Source organism: Oreochromis niloticus, linkage group LG7 (genome assembly GCF_001858045.2).
Source record: "Oreochromis niloticus isolate F11D_XX linkage group LG7, O_niloticus_UMD_NMBU, whole genome shotgun sequence".
NCBI classification, from domain to species: Eukaryota; Metazoa; Chordata; class Actinopteri; order Cichliformes; family Cichlidae; genus Oreochromis; species Oreochromis niloticus.
This window is the reverse complement of record NC_031972.2, coordinates 51,134,066-51,139,682: the sequence shown is the minus strand read 5'-3', so window position 1 is coordinate 51,139,682 and position 5,617 is coordinate 51,134,066.

Genomic DNA, 5,617 nt, shown 5'->3' with positions numbered 1-5,617 from the left:
TTTTTGTGGGATGTTTTAATAAGTCAAGTGGAGCATGGTCACACATATGTACAAATCACATTTCTAAGTGCCAACAGAGCCTGAAGTGACACCTGAAAATATCACATATCAAATATGAATTGTGCATGCCGGCTTCTTAGACTTCAGCTGAGCATATCAGATGTCAGATCAGGCACTCAGAGCAGTTTGTCAGTGTTGTTCTTTGATGCATTTCCGACTGTCCTTTCTTCAAACAGGTGATTTCTCACCGCTGACAGATGAAGTTAATGATCAAACCCAGGGACAAGGTTTCCAGAGTAACCACTTTCAAAACAATCCACATTTCAGAGTGCCCGTCCTTGAGCAACAAGCACGCACAAACACTGGCTGGATGTCAGCAGCAACGTTTATACAAAGACTTTTGTGCTGTGAATTCTAAGGTGATTCAGGGGGGGTCAACAAAAAATGAGGCCTCTCTGAGAACTGCATTATCTTATTGGTTTTCTTTGCAGGGACAGCACAATATACAAAGAGTGGTCATTCTTACCAGCTGGGGACACTGAAACCTGGGCAGTGTTCCACGCTGTTGCTCCTCTTTCAGTCCCCCCACGGAATTCGACTAGTTTAGACCAGTCACTGTGCTGCTGCACAAAGACAAACCGGCAGAATTTAAAAGCTTCCACCTGAGAAGAGCTTTCATAGAAAATAGAATGTCACCCACGACATCTCATGTGAGATCCCACGTGTCGTTTATGTTTTGAAACAATGCTTCCAACCTTTGCGCAAGGATCCCCCACGGTAAACCGGAATAAGTAAGAATTTTTAAAGAACTGTTTGCACCATTACTCCTTCAACCAATTAAATCCCTTAAAATCCCCCCCCCCCACCTTTGGCGCACACAGACGCCTAACGATCAAATGATTTGCATTAACTTGTATTGTAAAGAATAGTGACTGGCGACTAACATTTTTGTAGCGGATGACTTGAGTTACAGCACCAGCATATTTCAAAACTGTCACCATCCTGACAGATTCCGAGAAAAACACAAGGACCGACCCACCTTCCAAACAAGGTGTCCAAGGAGCTCCGCCCCTCTAAAGTTAGGTTACCTGCAGAGTCACCTTCTCAGCGGTGCAGTTTCTGAGAACCGACTGGAAGCTTCTTGTGCTACAATTGTGCAGTTTTGGAGTCCAGCGGGTTTCCTGAGGTTAGAGATAGTGCGAGATTTACCGCGGAGGGTTTTCTTTTAGTCTTCTAGCTGCAGGTTGGGATGGCTGGCTGATGTTTAAGGCGCTGTTTCATCCACGTTTGTCACCTTGAGCATCCAATCCGGAAATTTTCACAGTAAGTTGCAATGATGGGTAAAAGATATGCTAGTCAGCTGTTTGTTTCTAAAGTCATTACATTAAATTTACATTAAAACGAATAAATAAATAAGTATTTGCTTCATAAATCGCAAATTGACTACACTGGAGCTTTTCAGTCGTGTCATATGATCTTGTGCGCCAGTAAAAGTTTAACTTTGCCCTTTAAGTTTCTCTTGTCTAAGTTTCTCTAATAACGTTGCGTGATTAGTTAAACGTATTCATTTATACACTCCGTGTAACCTTGTGTACACCGATGTGAACCAAATGGATGGGAACCACCAGGCTTCATGGAAGCAGTCACTTACTGGCATGGAAGAAAGCAGATGGCAGTATAATAAACAAGTAATTGGTTCCTGTGTGGTCAAAAGTCATGTTTGCTGTTGATTTAGACGTGGTGTGTTGAGGTTTTAATATATATATATATATAATAAAAAGTTTCAATTTTTTTGCAGAGAAAAAAAATGGTGGCGGTCTGGTGATCTACATGTTAATGAATGAGCTTATAATATACATGATTTTTTTTTATATTATATAGTGTATTCTATAATGTCACATAAAGCCACTGTATCCAGCTGAGATCTATATCACCTGACTAATACAGAACATTCATTATTTAGATATAAAGTATTTGCACACTTGCAGGTTAATATCTAGTTTTTATAAGTTAAAAAAGACTAAAATTCAGGAATAAGCTGCAGATAGTAGTAGCTTATTTGTTATCACATTTTGTTAGTTTGTTAAGATTTTCCTATGTTATTTCACACAGTACGTTGTAAAGTGTTAAATTTAATGGAGTGTGGTCAAATGAAATTTGCTCAATTAGCACACATCCAGTTTATACCAAGCACATTTTCCTCAATGAAGAATTGTTTGAATTAACAAAGCTTTGATTACACAAAGCTATCACTTCATGTTTTTGAGCATGCATGTATTTGCTTTGCTTGCAACAGAGCAGAAAAGTACACGTTGCTACCCTAGTTTCCATCTGATTTCACCAACCGTTTTAATTGCAGCATTTAACTCGATTGTCAAAGGATCATGGTTTAATTCCAGATTAATGGGTGTAGGAGTAACCTCCCAATATGCTGCACATTAATCACCAAAAGAGAAATAATAGCTAGTAATATGAGTCTTTATAAAAGTCACTGCCAGCTATCATAACAGTGTGAATGAGTTACATAAAAGTGAAGAACTGTTATCACTAACGAGATTGTTTTTCAAGACCATGGGTCAATGATAATGGCACCTATAAGAGGTCATTGATGCAGCACTTACTATATAAGCTGTTGGTTTTCTAACTTTGCAACGTTGATGTTTTTAAAATAAGCGTATCTGTTGTAGTCGGACTCATTTGACATCAGTCTTCAAAAGAAGTGTTCCTTATACAAGAAGCAGCTAATGAGCATGTGCTGATTATGTCACAGTAATGAGGCTGTGACTCATTCGTGCAGCCTCAGGTGTGTTGTGGGGCGTTTGCAGTGTTGCTTGGAGCTGGAATGCTTTTTATATGCTGTTTGTTTTAGAGCTGTCGTTGAACGTAATTTAAGGAGCTGCAGTCTCATGGGGTGTGAGAACCCCGAGAGATTTCATGTTTGTGGATATGGCAGGCTTAGAGCAGAGAGTGAAGGCCAGCAGACCTTTACTTTCTTTTTAAATTTCTGCCTACTGCAACTGAAATAGCCTCTTGTAGAATGTTTCTGTATTTTATTGTAGCTATTGCCTTTTCTGCAAATCCTGCACTAAAGAAACCTTTCTTTATTTAGTCCAAACTATATGTAGCATACTGTGAGCAAAGAAATATTGAGGTTTTCATAATTATGCATGTTCCTGGAGAAAATCCACTTTGAAATATGCACGCACATAGATTTGAATTAACCTTCAGTGTTAAACCTTTATGTGAGTTTGTGGATTTGTATTTGTTACCGTGCAAACAGACAGTTTTCAATCCAAAAGCAAATATACCACAAATCTAAAATATGAGACTGTACTATAAGGCAGAGCTTTGCTGAGTCGGGACTCACACTCAGATAACTTTTTGTCAAAGAAAGCAATTCGATATCGGAATTATCTCAAATATGAAATTTAACCAGCCTGATATTGTTGTTCTTTTTTTTTTCTTAAATGAGTAGATTTAAAAGAAAGAACACGAGCATCCTCTGCTTCTTATTAACCCGGCCAAGGGGGTTATGTTTTTGGTTGTATTTGCATGCGTGCGTGCCGTTTTGTCTGTAAACATAATAGCCTGAAATGTTTTGAATTAATTTTAATAAAACTTTGTAGAGGTGTAGCGTGGGCTCATGTTAACAATCCATTATGTTTTGGCTTAGATCCACCAAGGTCTTTGAGGTCAACTTAATGATTTGTTGGTTGAAAATTGGCAAAAAGCCTTAGAAACAATGATTCTTACTGTGGTCTCAAAGTAGCGTATGAAGATTTAAAATATAACTTCACATTTAACCTCTGACCTCTGAAGGTCAACAATGATATAAGGGGTTTCTAAGTATCACCTTACACGTCATGTAAAACTACTTGAAATTCTACTGCTTTTGTTTGTATTGGCAACATTTGTTTTATTTTGGCTTTGTTATGTACATTACAGTAACAGGTTATGACTGATTAAATACATAGCAGCTTGAATACATGTACAATGTTCCTGAATTATTATATTTTTTTAATTCAATTTTTTAAACTTGCTATTTATTACTAAATTGACTAAAAAATTTACTTATCCACAAAATTAAAAAATAATAAGTATATTAAAATAAGTTCCATTGAGGCAAAAAACAAAATTCTGCACTTGGCACTTGTTTTTATTGGACTACACACTTCTTAAAGTATGTTTAAAAAGAACCAAATTAATAATCAAATATAAAATGTTGTACTATTTCATTAAAGTTAAATACTGCTCAGAGAGTGATCTGCCTGGGTGGAGGTTTTTGCTCTCAGAGGCCTTCTTGTTTAGTACGTAATTATTGCTGGCATTCAGTGTAATTTCCTCTGAGTAAAGGGTTGTCATTATTCAGCAATACGCACAATAAATGTCAGTAAGTGGAGGTGAGCAGGTGGCCTCTTGCCATCAAGTTCACAACACTTGACACCCTACCTGTACTGCTTTGGCTTCACCTCCATCCTGAAACCTGGCAACAGGCCAGAACCGTGAACAATAGCATTGACAGAGGAAGGCCAGAGTGATAAGGGCCGAAAGAGGAAGTCTATCTTTTGGGCAGGCTTACTAAAGTAAATATAGCCTTTTCTTTTCCTTTTTTTTTCCTTTGCTCATGTGACTCTTTGTTGTGGTAATCTTCAGTGAGGAGGAATGGTTCCACAGGTGGCCCCACCGTGAACATAACCATATTTTAACTTATAATAAGTATGATTTTGGTTGTCTAAACTGCTGTTGTGAATTGCCCCCTCTTTGTTTCGAAAGATCTGAGGAGATTATCCGTAAATGAGATTAAGTTTATGATCGGCCAACGAGATAAGCTTTGCAGACCGCACCCGTACACATTTAACTGCTATAGGTTGTAGATAAGTAGCGTAGAATAGTGCTTGTTAGGAAAGACATAACAGTTTTGACTTCAGGAAGGAGGTAAGGCATAACACAAGGAAATGTCAGAACAGTTTAAAAAAAAGATACTGGAATGTTTATACCTGTTGTGGGAAGCACGCCCAATGCCTCCGAGTATCTCAGTGTCAGTTTCCCACAGCTTGTGTAGTTGTAGAAAAGTTGAAATGCTTTCTAAACGCTCATCTCTGTTTGAGGATACAAACTGAACTGGCTGCTTAAAGTGATATTTGGAGTCTAAAAGTCACTTCAGCTGATAATTCAGTGTTGCGTCCAACTCACGGTGATTAGTGGTTAATGCATTGATAAAAAAAATTACTGTAATGGCATTTAGGTTTAATCTATTTATGGTCAGCAATGCAGCTGAAGTCCTTATAAGTCCTTGCAAAATCTCTAGTGTGATAACATGTTCATGCCAGTGACTATAAAAAAGTCACCTGTACAGTCACTGGTTCAATCACAGTGTTTGTTGTGGCTCACATTATATAACCTTGTTGATGGCTTGATAGACAGGTTAAAGTCTCCAGGCTGAAAGGTGTGTGACAGTTGTTTTCGCTCATTTTCTGCTCCTGCTGATCTCTCAGATTTAGATGCAGTACTCTGTTACACGCTGCGTCCTTCGGGACTCTGACAATTATCAATGTGGATGTAAAAACCAACCGAGTTAATTAATTGCAGCTATGCAGATGTAGTCGTCAACACGGTG